General features: G+C 48.2%; 1 pseudogene; it reads left to right on the top strand.

The window, feature by feature from the left end:
* The window catches only part of LOC109944153 (uncharacterized), a 104,249-nt pseudogene continuing 89,239 nt past the window's right edge, over nucleotides 1–15,010 (top strand).

Here is a 15,010-nt window from a genome sequence, read left to right on the forward strand (position 1 = left end):
ATGAGCTACTTCCACACTACAATACACAAGCCTCATAGTGTTCTCGCTCTGTATAGGCCAGTAGCCGGTCTTGGAAGGGCCCATGAGCTACTTCATCAACATTCGCTATGCCCACATTCTACCAGATCTTTCGAGCTGCAGGGGGCAGGTGTATCCAAGGCTTGTTCTTGTTTCTGCTTGCCATAAAAGGCTCGGTCCTGTATATGCTTCGAGTAGGAAAGAGAACCCTAAGATTATCAGTGATGTAACAAGTGCTGCTTTTCCCCTGGATTATTTCTTTCCTTCTCCGATTCTAAGCTATTGTAGTGCAGTAACTGTTTGTTTTACCTAACGCGGACCATACTGTAAGACCCTTGACACTGCAGAATAAACTCTCCACCGCCAGAACACACAAGAACCAAATCTGAGATAACGAGCACGACTCCTGGTACTCTCCTCCTCTCACGAAGATCAAATTTAACTGGGGTTTCCAGAGTACAGGTGGGAATTCGCTATTACAGAGATCGAGTCTAGCTCTCTCTCACCAGATCGCCGCACGCAGTCGGTATTCAGACTCCAGTTCCAACCCAAAAACCCTACTCTTCCCCCGGCTGGCTAAAAACCAGGAATGCTCCCCGGGCACCGCTTCACGCGTCATTTGGCCCATTCCGGCCCAACCCATTTCATGTTGGGCCTTCTCTCCCATCTTGGTTTCTCTGGCTTCAAGTTTGTGTCTAGTTCTGTGACATTCCTCCCCCCTTGAAAAGAGGCTTGACCCCAAGCCGACGCTTTAGGAAAACGACGCTTGAGGTGATCTTCCACTTCCCATGTTGCAAGTTCTTCTGGCCACTCCGACCACTTGACCAGGACCTGTGTTACTTCTCCATTGTCAGTAGCCACCTTCCTGCGCTGCAAGATAGACTCTGGCCATTGTAAGGGATCAGAAAAAGGAGGTAGAGTTGGACTGACTTGCACCTAGGACCCACAACTTTTTTCAAAAGGGACACATGAAAAACTGGGTGTATTGAGGTCTATTCAGGGAGGCCAAGTTTATATGCGACCGCGCCTACTTTGGCCACCACTAGAAAAGGCCCAAAGTATTTAAAAGTCAGTTTATGGTTTGCTCTTTTCACTAAGGAGGATTGCACATATGGCTGCAACTTCAAGTATACCATGTCCCCAACCTCAAAAGTTCTCTCCGAGCGATGCTTATCCGCTTGGGTTTTGTAACACTGCTGAGCACGAGCGAGCTGTTGTTGCACCAACTGAACCATTAGTTTCCTTTCGTGCATCCAATCTTGTAGTGCAGGGACTGTACAGGAATCCCTCAGGTCCAGACCGAGTTGCCTTGGAAGGTGTCCATACAAAACTTCAAAAGGAGTGTATCCCAGAGATGAGTGGTAACTGGTGTTGTACCAGTACTCCGCGAGTGAAAGCCACTTCCTCCATTTTGAGGGGCACGCATGAACAAAACAGCTCAAGTAGGTCTCTAGGCATTGGTTCACCCTTTCGGTTTGGCCGTCAGACTATGGGTGATATGCTGTGGTCATGCGAAGGTCTACTCCCACCAACTTGAATAATTCCTTCCAGAAGGCGCTGGTAAAGATCATGTCCCGATCAGAAATAATGGCTTGAGGCAACCCGTGAAGTTTGAACACTTGATCCATGAACTGTTGTGCCACAGACAGAGCTGTGAAAGGATGAGTCATAGGGATAAAATGACCATATTTAGAAAAAGTATCCACAATCAATAAAATGCAAGTTGGAGTGACAAGAATGAGGGAGTCCTTCAATAAAATCCATTGAAATTGTTTTCCAAGCACCATCAGGACAGGTATTGGTTGGAGAAGTCCTGGGTATTTGACTTTTTTAGGTTTTGCTTGTTGGCACACGGAGCACTCACTACACCAAGTTTTGATCATCTTTTTCATTCCTGTCCAAACAAAAAGCTCCTTGATTTTATGATACGTAACTGCAAACCCTGAGTGACCACCAATTGGAGCTGCATGAAGACTAAGGAATACTTTCCACGGAAATCCTGATGTTGCTGGCAACAAAATTCGGTTTTTGAGGTATATGAGACCATCTTTCAAAGAGTAAGATCCTGAATAAGAATCAGTAGCTAGAGCTTGAAGGAGTTCGATAGTTTCAGGAAACTGGAGATAAGCATCAGATATATCCTGCAGCCATGTGGGTTGAGTAACCGAAACTGCTAAGAGTTGCTCCACAGTTCTCCTAGATAAGGCATCAGCCACCCTATTGTTTTTCCTGCTTTATAACATATTTTATATCTTAGCCCCAATAGTTTCGTGAGCGCTTTTTGTTGCCATTGAGTGGTCATGCGTTGATCATCAAGATCTACCAGACTGCGTTGATCAGTGCGTATGATGAATTCGCCCCCTAACAGATACGAGCGCCAATGGTCCACAGCCATGAGAATGGCTAAACATTTTTTTTCATACGTTGACAATCCCAGGTGTCGAGGACCCAAGGTTTTATTGATAAAAGCTATTGGATGGCCTGTTTGGTGTAACACTGCCCCAATACCTTTGTCCGAAGCATCAATTTCTATTTCAAAAGGTTGACTGAAATTAGGCAGAGCTAGCACTGGAGCAGAAGTAAGAGTTGTTTTCAGGGCCAGAAATGCTTGTTGTTGATCATCCAACCATACAAAAGCCTGTCCTTTCTTCAGCAATTTTTTCAAGGGTTGACTGATAATGCCAAAATTTTGGACGAATTTTCTGTAATACCCAGCTAGACCCAGGAAACTGCGAATATCTTTCACATTTTTGGGCGTAGGCCATGATTTGATCACTGCTACCTTGTCCGGGTCTGTTGCAACCCCTTCTCTGCTGACCACGTAACCCAAATACTGCAGTTTGTTTTGGGCAAAAGCACACTTTGACAATTTTACCTTGAACTGGTTTTTGTCTAATATGGAGAATACTGCCTTCACATGTGCCATGTGGTCTTCCCAAGTTTGACTGTAAATTAAAATGTCATCTATGAAGACTGAAAGTCGCCTAGAGAGGGGGTGAATAGGGCGAAACTGAAATTTACAAAAATAATCACAACTACAAGCCGGGTTAGCGTTAGAAATATAATTGAGTCCGCGAGAGAGGGTGGAAAAACAAATCGCAAGCAAATAAAGAGTGTGACACGCGGATTTGTTTTACCGAGGTTCGGTTCTTGCAAACCTACTCCCCGTTGAGGTGGTCACAAAGACCGGGTCTCTTTCAACCCTTTCCCTCTCTCAAACGGTCCCGCGGACCTAGTGAGCTTTTCTTCTCAATCACTTGGAACACAAAGTTCCCACAAGGACCACCACAAGATTGGTGTCTCTTGCCTCAATTACAAGTGAGTTTGATCGCAATGAAGAATCAAAGAAAGAAGAAAGCAATCCAAGCGCAAGAGCTCGAAAGAACACAAGCAAATCTCTCTCACTAATCACTAGGGCGCTGTGTGGAGTTTGGAGAGGATTTGATAACTTGGGTGTGTCTAGAATTGAATGCTAGAGTTCTTGTAAGTAGTTGAAGTGGGAAAACTTGGATGACTTGAATGTGGGGTGGTTGGGGGTATTTATAGCCCCAACCACCAAACTAGCCGTTTGGTGGTGGCTGACTGTCGTATGGTGCACCGGACAGTCCGGTGCACACCAGACATGTCCGGTGCGCCAGCCACGTCATCAGGTCGTTGGGATTCGACCGTTGGAGCTTCTGATTTCTGGGCCCGCCTGGCTGTCCGGTGTACACCGGACAAGTACTATAGATTGTCCGGTGCACCGTCTCGCGCGTGCCTGACTTCTGCGCGCTTCTGGCGCACATTAAATGTGCCTGCAGGTGACCGTTGGCGCGAAGTAGTCGTTGCTCCGCTGGCTCACCGGACAGTCCGGTGTACACCGGACAGTCCGGTGTACACCGGACAGTCCGGTGAATTATAGCGGAGCGAATTCCCGAGGCTGGCGAGTTCCAGAGCCACTCTTCCTTGGGGCACCGGACACAGTCCGGTGTACACCGGACGGTCCGGTGAATTATAGCGGAGCGCCTCTGGATTTTCCCGAAGGTGAAGAGTTCAGCGTGAAGTCCCCTGGTGCACCGAACACTGTCCGGTGGTGCACCGGACACTGTCCGGTGCGCCAGACCAGAGGTGCCTTCGGTTATCTCTTGCTCTCTTTGTTGAACCCCATACTTGGTCTTTTTATTGGCTAAGTGTGAACCTTTGGCACCTGTATAACTTGTACACTAGAGCAAACTAGTTAGTCCAATTATTTGTGTTGGGCAATTCAACCACCAAAATCATTTAGGAAATAGGTGTAAGCCTAATTCCCTTTCAATCTCCCCCTTTTTGGTGATTGATGCCAACACAAACCAAAGCAAATATAGAAGTGCATAATTAAACTAGTTTGCATAATGTAAGTGCAAAGGTTGCTTGGAATTGAGCCAATATGAATACTTATAAGATATGCATGGATTGTTTCTTCAATTTTTAACATTTTGGACCACGCTTGCACCACATGTTTTGTTTTTGCAAATTCTTTTGTAAATTCTTTTCAAAGTCCTTTTGTAAATAGTCAAAGGTAAATGAATAAGATTTTGCGAAGCATTTTCAAGATTTGAAATTTTCTCCCCCTGTTTCAAATGCTCTTCCTTTGACTTAAACAAAACTCCCCCTAGATGAAACTCTCCTCTTAGTGTTCAAGAGGGTTTTGATATATCATTTTTGAAATACTACTTTTCTCCCCCTTTTGAACACAATAAGATACCAATTTTTTAAATTTATCAATTGAGAATCATACCAATTGAAAAACTCTTTTTAGAATTAGGTGGTGGTGCGGTCCTTTTGCTTTGGGCTATTACTCTCTCCCCCTTTGGCATGAATCGCCAAAAACGGAGTTATTAGAGCCCTTAGAATTACTTTCTCCCCTTTTGGTCATAAATAAATGAGTAAAGATTATACCAAAGTAGGAGAGATGCTTTCTCCCCCAAAGATGGAGAGTTGCTCGGAGTGATGGCGAAGAATGAGTTATGGAGTGGAAGCCTTTGTCTTCGCCGAAGACTCCAATTTCCTTTCAATACACCTATGACTTGGTTTGAAATAGACTTGAGAACACATTTGTCGGCGTTTCGAGACTGGGGGGGTCCCCGGGCCGATGTCACACCCGGTTTTAGAAGGCAAACCGAATGCGAACCATGTACATGCCAGGATCAGTTATTCACGTACACAGCAGTTACATAACATGGACATCATCACACAGTGCTCAAAATAGTATTAAAAGGGAACTAATAGTCGATTACATCATACGTCTGAGACGTCCATATAGTTCTTACAATAAATCAAAGTGCGGAAAAGAAACGTAGATAACCGCGGCCTTCACAGGCAGCCGACTGGGGGTTGCCGCTAACCCACGCCTAGAACTCGTCGTAGTCTTGGAACTCCTGGAAGTCTCCTTCCACAGCTTCATCTTCGCCTGAGCAGTGGTTGCAATGCTGACAACCTGGGGATGGGGGGGGGGGGTTTGGTGTGTAGAGCAAGGGTGAGTACACATCAACATACTCAGCAAGTATCCTGTTTGGCTGTAGTGGACTAGCTTTATGTGGGGATAAGTCAAGCAGTTGCTTTTAGTTGGTCAGATTATTATTTACCTATAGAAAGCCAAGTTTTAGCACTAACCCAAGTTATTAGCCCGATGTATCCTTTCCAAACGGAAAGAATACCACTTACCAGCACCATAGTCATAACCAAAACCATCAATCTCATTGCCACCTGTAAACCAAAAGGTCTCTGATCAAGTACCACTAATCACTGGAGCTCCCTTGGCCGCTCATAACCGTGAGCACGGCTGATATATCAGTTTTTCAAACACTCTGCAGAGGTTGTGCACTTTACCCATAAGCCGTGATTCCCTCTTGCCTCGGGCCGATCAAACCCTTAAACACTACCAAGGTGAACAGGCAGGGTCTCACTACGTAGCCTTTACAAAGATTCCTCGGGGCTGTAGCCGCTCGTTAAATTTCCTAAATGTACCGCACTCCTCCCCAAGGGACGAATCAACCTTGGCAGAGCGAGCCGCATACACCGAGCCCCATTGACGGCACGACGGCGAAGTGAACTACACCCCGGATCCTCTAATTATTCAGCTAAGGGCACCCCATTCTACCCTCATGGTTGCACTGTTTTCCCGGGCGGTCATCCATAGAACAGGTCCTTACAGAGAGGCACTCGAGAAACCGCTCGAGCCCCCTTGAAGACCACAAGTACAACATCATAATAAGAGAAGGGAAAACAGCGTATCATAGATAATCTCATCATGTTCATTGATTAGAGTTGAGCAATAGCATAAAGCTAAACAATAATAATCCAACCCAAATAGGTAAACAAGGACATGGATAACAAAAGCTAGTCAATCCTTAGGTATAAAGGTGTAATGCGGGAGGTGAATTAAGTAATGAATAGGACAAAGATAGGTCAAAGGACACTTGCCTCCACCAACCGACTGCTGCTCAGGGGCTTCTCCTGCGAGTTCTTCGGGCTCTCCAACCGGATCGTTCTCTATGCGATTGCAAGCATACATACATTCATCCATTCAAATTGGGAAACAAACAGTACATCATACAAGGGAACAAATAAAGTAAATATGCATCAAGTATGACATTCGATATCGCATTCATTATGGTTAGAAAGAAACGGGAAAGGGTCTCGCGGGGGGGGGGGGGTTTAAAGCTTATGCACTAATGACTAGTTACAATTGGTTCTAACAAAAGAATTTAGTTATATGCACTAATGGAAACCTAGTCATTTTTAGTTGATCAACATTGAACTGGATAAACAATTGATTATATGAATCAACTAGCGTAACGGAATTCTAAATTAAGTTTCCTATTTCAATAACATGAACAATGATTAACCTGCCTAAAATAAAATATATAACAGTAATGAAAGAAAATAAAATAAAATAAAATAAAATAAAAAAATAAATAAAAAAATGGGGGCGGTTGAACCGGCCAGGGGGCGGTTGAACCGGCCTGGGGCAGGGGCGGCTGGGCAGGGCGCGGGCGCGGGGCAGGGGGCGGCCGAGCCGGCCAGGGGGCGGGGCAGGGCGCGCAGGGGCGGCCGAGCCGGCCAGGGGCGGCCGAGCTGGGCGCGCAGGGGCGACGGCGGCCGAGGGCGGGGCAGGGCGCGCAGGGGCGGCCGAGCCGGCCAGGGGCGGCCGAGCTGGGCGCGCAGGGGTGGCGGCGGCCGAGCCGGCCATGGGGCGGCCGAGCCGGGCGACGGTTGGGCCGGGGAGGGGGGGGGAAGGGAGAGGGAAGGGAGGAGAGGGGAAGGGGGACCTCACCGAGGACGGGGACGGGCGGCCGAACCGGCGACGAGCAGGGGCGACGGCTAGGGCAGGGGCGGCGGCTAGGGCAGGGGGCGGTGGCTAGAGAGAAAATGGGAGAAAGGGAGGGAGAGAGGGGGATTTGGGGAAAAGAGGGAGGGGCGGCTGGGCGAGCTGGGCCCAAAGGGGGCGCGGGGGGGGGGGGCGACTGGGCCGGCTGGGGCGGCCCACGGCGCGGGAGAGAGAAAAAGGAGGAGGGAGAGAAAGAAAAAGAAAAAGAAAGAAAAGGTTTTTTCTCCTTTTTGAAATCCGATCTTCCTAGATGAATGCACTTACATTTCTAAGCAATCAAAGAATGCATAGTTCGGCATGGTGCTTCACCCAAAATAAAGTATTTTAAGGTTTTGCTTTACACGGGGTCTAAAGCCAAAACCCGCTATAACTTTGGAAAAGATCAAGGTTTAGCGGGGGAACGAGAAAAGAAAAGGGTAACGCCTGAATTTGGTGAGAGAAAAGAAGAAAAAAAATTCTACCCCCAAATTCAGGGCGTTACAAACCTATCCCCCTTAAAAGAATCTCGCCCTCGAGATTGAGGCGTGGCTAGCAAAGAGCTCTGGGTACTTGGCCATCAGATCATCTTCACGCTCCCAGGTTGCTTCTTCCTCAGAGTGGTGATTCCATCTGACTTTGCACATTCTAATGGTCTTCCTTCGGGTGACTCTGTCTGCAACCTCAAGGATTTGCACTGGCTTCTCAACGTAGGTCAAGTCCTCCTGGACTTCAAGACCTTCCACTGGCAACTGCTCTTCTGGCACACACAAGCACTTCTTCAACTAAGACACATGAAAGACATCATGCACAACAGACAAATTCTCTGGCAAATTGAGCTGATATGCCACTTCTCCACGTCTCGCAAGAATCTGATACGGACCAATGTAGCGGGGTGCTAGCTTGCCTTTCACTCCGAATCTTCTGACTCCTCGGATCGGTGACACTTTCAGATAGACAAAGTCTCCGACTTCAAAACTCAGCTCTCTTCTTCTTGTGTCTGCATAGCTTCGCTGCCTCATATTCAACTCTTACTGAGTGAATATGTACTTCAGACTCTTGTGATCTGTGTAAACATCGCATTTCTGTCCATACAGGTAGTGCCTCCATGTCTTCAGTGCGTGAACCACTGCTGCCAACTCTAGATCATGGATTGGGTAATTCTTCTCATGAACCTTCAACTGTCGGGACGAGTAGGCCACAACTCTTCCCTCTTGCATCAACACACATCCCAAACCTGTGTAACAAGCATCACAATACACCGAGAAGGGCTTGTGCACATCAGGCAAGACTAGGACAGGCGCTGTAGTCAACTTCTCTTTCAGCGCTTCAAAGGCCTCTTGGCATTTCTCGGTCAACTTGAACTCAACCTTGTTGCCTAGCAACGCTGTCATTGGTTTCGCAATCTTCGAAAACCCTTCAATGAATCGCCGATAATATCCGGCCATTCCAATGAAACTCTTGATTCCTCGAGCATCTGTTGGCGCTTTCCAGTTCAGAATGTCTGCCACTTTCTTCGGATCCACAGCCAATCCTTCTTTGTTGATTATGTGACCCAAGAACAGGACTTCATTGATCCAGAATTCACACTTGCTCAACTTTGCATACAACTGGTGCTCTCGCAATCTCTGCAATACCATCCTCAAATGATCTGCATGCTCTTCTTCGCTTTGAGAATAAACCAGAATGTCATCAATGAATACCACCACAAACTTATCAAGATAATCCATGAATACACTATTCATCAAGTTCATAAAGAACGCTGGCGCATTGGTCAAACCAAAAGACATCATGGTGAACTCATACAACCCATACTTGGAAATGAATGCCGTCTTCGGAATGTCCGAAGGTCGGATTCTGAGCTGATGATAACCTGACCTCAGATCAATCTTGGAAAACACACTGGCTCCTCTCAACTGGTCGAACAGATCTTCTATTCTGGGCAAGGGGTACTTGTTCTTGATCGTGACTTCATTCAAAGATCGATAATCGATACACATCCTTTTGGTGCCATCTTTCTTTTCCACGAACAAGACAGGGGCGGCCCAAGGCGAGGTGCTTGGCCGGATGTAACCTTTCTCTGACAGCTCATCAATCTGCTTCTTAAGCTCAACCAACTCTGGTCCAGATATTCTGTAGGCTCTCTTAAAGATAGGGGCGGTTCCAGGAAGAAGCTCTATAGCAAACTCAACTTTCCGCTCTGGTGGCATACCCGGTAAGTCCTTTGGAAACACATCCGGGAACTCGGACACAACCCTGATACTCTCAATTGGGTCTGCTTCACTGCTATCAACAGCTAGCTGATAACAACTTCCTTTCTTTGGCTCAGGCGGGACTAACTCGGTCACCACTTCCTCTCCTAGTGGGGACACCAACTTGATTGTCCTTTTATCACAACTGATAACTGCCTGATACTTATCTAGCCAATTCATCCCTAGGATGACATCTATTCCCTGAGTACCCATTACTATAAGGTTAGCGGGAAACGCTATCCCCCTTATTTCCACACATATATTCAAACAAATGCTATCGGCTCGAATTCTACCACCGGCTGAGTCAATTTGAATGGGGGTTGACATGGTAGTAATTGGAAGATTATGTGCTTCTACCCATGATGCAGTAATGAAAGAATGCGTTGCTCCAGTATCAAATAACACTTCTGTAATATGGGAGTCGACTGGGAACATACCTACTATCATGCCGGGGGTCTCCTGAACTGCTTCAGCCTCCAAGTGATTCAGCCTTCCATGATTATAGCGCGGCTGAGGGCGATTGCCTGCTCCAGGCTGAGGCACATTCTGCTTTGCTGGGGCATTGGGGCCTGACTGCTGCTGGGCTGCCTTCTTCGGACATTGCATCACCCAATGGCCTTGCTCTCCACAGTGGAAACATGCCCTGTTTCCAACCTGAGCTGGTGCTGCCTGATTGTTCTGCTGATTTGCTGGGGCAGGAAGACGAGATGCCTGCTGATTCTGCTTCTGAAACTGACCTCCTGACTGATTGCTCTGACGGTTCTGGTACTGGTGCTGAGGATACTGCCTTTGAAACTGCTGATGCTGCTGAGGTGGACGCTGGTTCTGCCTGAACTGCTGAGGTTGATTGCTTGAGAAACGAGGACGATTGCTGCTTCCAGGCTGGGGTCCACTGATCTTGCGCTTACGATCCTCCATCTCCTTACGCTTCCTCTCTGTCATGATTGCTCTATCAATCAGGTGCTGGAATGTCGGGAAGGTGTGATTCATCAGCTGATAATGTAGAGGGTCAACCAAGCCTCTCAGGAAACGGTACTGCCGCTTGGCGTCGGTGTTGACATCTTCAGGAGCATAGCGAGACAATTGCAGAAACCTGTCTCGGTACTCACTGACAGACAATGGCCCTTGCTTGAGGGCCAGGAACTCTTCCTTCTTCACTGTCATCAGACCTGCAGGCACGTGGTACTGACGAAAGCTTCCTCTGAACTCTTCCCAGGTGATGGCGTCAGGGTGGGCATGGGTGGCGAGATAAGACTCCCACCATGATTGGGCTGCTCCTCTCAACAGACGGGGACCATACAGAACTTTCTCTCTGTCATCGCACTGAGCGGTATGCAACTCCCGCTCCACAGTGTGCAGCCAATCTTCAGCATCCATGGGGTCAGAAGAGTGAGCGAACGTTGGTGGATGACCTCTCATGAATTCAGCACGCTTGTCTCTGGGCATCTGAGGCATCTGAGGCTGAGGTGGGGCCTGCTGCTGTTGTTGCTGCTGCTGCTGAATGGCGGCCAAAGTCTGACCGATGGCTTGAACTGCCTGAGTCTGCATCAGAAACATCTGCTCGATCGACATCGGGGGCGGAGGCGGCAGGTGCTGCTGCTGAGGCACCTCCTCCTGTTGAGCGGCTCGCTCCTGCTGAGCACACCTTCCTCCTCTGCGCCTGTTTTCTGACATCTGCAGAATGCAACCACACATCAGAACTGATCTGGCAAAACTTGCAGCATAAGAAAAGAGTATAGAATTCTTCAACAGCACTGAACATATGAGCATCTTCACTGATCTCCAACACAGACCACACAGCTTCTCAGATAAAGAGGAAAGTAGAATAAAGGGTTTCCCAACTATATAACTAACTCCATTAACATAATAGGTAAACCAAAATGCAGGGGATACCCACACTCTGGTGACAATCATTACAAAGATCCAAACCAAACAAAGTTCATCATGACAAACATAAATGCACAGGATATAGCAAACTACCCTGTCTAACTAAGACTAACTAAGAGCGAGACTAACGCTAAGACTGTAGCTTCCACGTATATATTTTGTATTAATTACAAGATCCAACTCTAACGAGCTATAGTTCTAGAGTTATCTTGGTCTTACAGTCGGGATTGCCATAAGACTAGTGTCCACGCCGAGGTGAGCGGTACAGGTGCTGAGTCCCGACGGGAGCGGGGGAACCATCATCCAGGTGACGACGTTCCGCGCGCTCAGCCCGCAGCAGGGCGATCTCAGCACGAGCCCTACTCAGCTCGTCTAGTGCATGGTCCAGCTCCGTGTTTAGCACGGCGGCTAGGTTGACTGTGCTGCTCAACCTAGGATTGCCCTCACCGACCGGTGAGACAATCACGCCTCCTGTGCTGCCAGATGGACGGCGGGGGTAATACTTCAGGTCAAGACCGTCAGCTACCCCACCGAAAACCGAGGAGTAGTGCGAAAGCGCCCGCCGTGCAGCATCTTGCATGGCTGCCTCAGCTGAGCCCCGCTCAGAGATAGAATAGTGCTCTGAGCAGGCCTCCGCACCCTGGAGACTGTTCTCCGGGCGGCGCACCAAGCTGGTTGCCTCCCAGCGGTCCGGGTAGACCCCGCGACTATGCTGGTAGACCACACAGCGATACTCGATGGACCAAGTATGCCGGTTAAGTGCCCGACGTAGCAGGGTGTCGAGCGCATCGTGGAAGTGACACCCGCGAGCGGCGTCGCGAGTGATGGATCGAGCAAACCATCCTTCCAGCTCATGGTTAGTAGAGAAGTCAGTGTCGTGGCTCAAGCTGTCGTCGCCATCTCCGTCGTCTGGGTCTCCTCCAGCAGCTACTCCAGAAGCTGGGGCACCCAGTGGTGGTGCAGGGGGCCCCTCCAGGGGAAGCACAGGGGAGCAGCTCCTCACAGACTCTATCTCCTGCTGGAGCGAGAAGGAAGAGCCCTGCTGCTCCTGCCGTCGACGTTCCTGCTCCTCATGCAGGCGGTGGTGCAGTCTCTCCAAGTGGCTGGACTGTCCGGCCACGGGACGGCGAAGCGGACGCTCAGCAAGGCGGGAGGGTAAGAAGGGGATGACGGACTTTCGTGCAGTGTGTCTAAGTCGAGCCATCTACAAAAGACATCGCAAGCAAAAGGGTGAGAACAGAATCAATATGACCAGCAAGTAATGAATCATAAGTAAATGAAGGATTAGAATAAAACATGATTTTCAGCAAGGTATAATATATAGTAGAACATAGGTGTGGTCGGTATGACCAACTTTTTGAAGGGATATCAAAGTCAAGGAAGGGACAGAGGTCTATAGTCCTTAGAACGACCATTCTATTCTAGGTTAGCGGTCCTACAGTCAGCACGGCTTTGATACCACTTATGTCACACCCGGTTTTAGAAGGCAAACCGAATGCGAACCATGTACGTGCCAGGATCAGTTATTCACGTACACAGCAGTTACATAACATGGACATCATCACACAGTGCTCAAAATAGTATTAAAAGGGAACTAATAGTCGATTACATCATACGTCTGAGACGTCCATATAGTTCTTACAATAAATCAAAGTGCGGAAAAGAAACGTAGATAACCGCGGCCTTCACAGGCAGCCGACTGGGGGTTGCCGCTAACCCACGCCTAGAACTCGTCGTAGTCTTGGAACTCCTGGAAGTCTCCTTCCACAGCTTCATCTTCGCCTGAGTAGTGGTTGCAATGCTGACAACCTGGGGATGGGGGGGTTTGGTGTGTAGAGCAAGGGTGAGTACACATCAACATACTCAGCAAGTATCCTGTTTGGCTGTAGTGGACTAGCTTTATGTGGGGATAAGTCAAGCAGTTGCTTTTAGTTGGTCAGATTATTATTTACCTATAGAAAGCCAAGTTTTAGCATTAACCCAAGTTATTAGCCTGATGTATCCTTTCCAAACGGAAAGAATACCACTTACCAGCACCATAGTCATAACCAAAACCATCAATCTCATTGCCACCTATAAACCAAAAGGTCTCTGATCAAGTACCACTAATCACTGGAGCTCCCTTGGCCGCTCATAACCGTGAGCACGGCTGATATATCAGTTTTTCAAACACTCTGCAGAGGTTGTGCACTTTACCCATAAGCCGTGATTCCCTCTTGCCTCGGGCCGATCAAACCCTTAAACACTACCAAGGTGAACAGGCAGGGTCTCACTACGTAGCCTTTACAAAGATTCCTCGGGGCTGTAGCCGCCCGTTAGGTTTCCTAAATGTACCGCACTCCTCCCCAAGGGACGAATCAACCTTGGCAGAGCGAGCCGCATACACCGAGCCCCATTGACGGCACGACGGCGAAGCGAACTACACCCCGGATCCTCTAATTATTCAGCTAAGGGCACCCCATTCTACCCTCATGGTTGCACTGTTTTCCCGGGCGGTCATCCATAGAACAGGTCCTTACGGAGAGGCACTCGAGAAACCGCTCGAGCCCCCTTGAAGACCACAAGTACAACATCATAATAAGAGAAGGGAAAACAACGTATCATAGATAATCTCATCATGTTCATTGATTAGAGTTGAGCAATAGCATAAAGCTAAACAATAATAATCCAACCCAAATAGGTAAACAAGGACATGGATAACAAAAGCTAGTCAATCCTTAGGTATAAAGGTGTAATGCGGGAGGTGAATTAAGTAATGAATAGGACAGAGATAGGTCAAAGGACACTTGCCTCCACCAACCGACTGCTGCTCAGGGGCTTCTCCTGCGAGTTCTTCGGGCTCTCCAACCGGATCGTTCTCTATGCGATTGCAAGCATACATACATACATCCATTCAAATTGGGAAACAAACAGTACATCATACAAGGGAACAAATAAAGTAAATATGCATCAAGTATGACATTCGATATCGCATTCATTATGGTTAGAAAGAAACGGGAAAGGGTCTCGCGGGGGGGGGGGGGGTTCAAAGCTTATGCACTAATGACTAGTTACAATTGGTTCTAACAAAAGAATTTAGTTATATGCACTAATGGAAACCTAGTCATTTTTAGTTGATCAACATTGAACTGGATAAACAATTGATTATATGAATCAACTAGCGTAACGGAATTCTAAATTAAGTTTCCTATTTCAATAACATGAACAATGATTAACCTGCCTAAAATAAAATATATAACAGTAATGAAAGAAAATAAAATAAAATAAAATAAAATAAAAAAAATAAATAAAAAAGGGGGGCGGTTGAACCGGCCAGGGGGCGGTTGAACCGGCCTGGGGCAGGGGCGGCTGGGCAGGGCGCGGGCGCGGGGCCGGGGGCGGCCGAGCCGGCCAGGGGGCGGGGCAGGGCGCGCAGGGGCGGCCGAGCCGGCCAGGGGCGGCCGAGCTGGGCGCGCAGGGGCGGCGGCGGCCGAGGGCGGGGCAGGGCGCGCAGGGGCGGCCGAGCCGGCCAGGGGCGGCCGAGCTGGGC

The sequence above is a fragment of the Zea mays genome, chromosome 2 (assembly GCF_902167145.1).
Source record: "Zea mays cultivar B73 chromosome 2, Zm-B73-REFERENCE-NAM-5.0, whole genome shotgun sequence".
NCBI lineage: Eukaryota > Viridiplantae > Streptophyta > Magnoliopsida > Poales > Poaceae > Zea > Zea mays.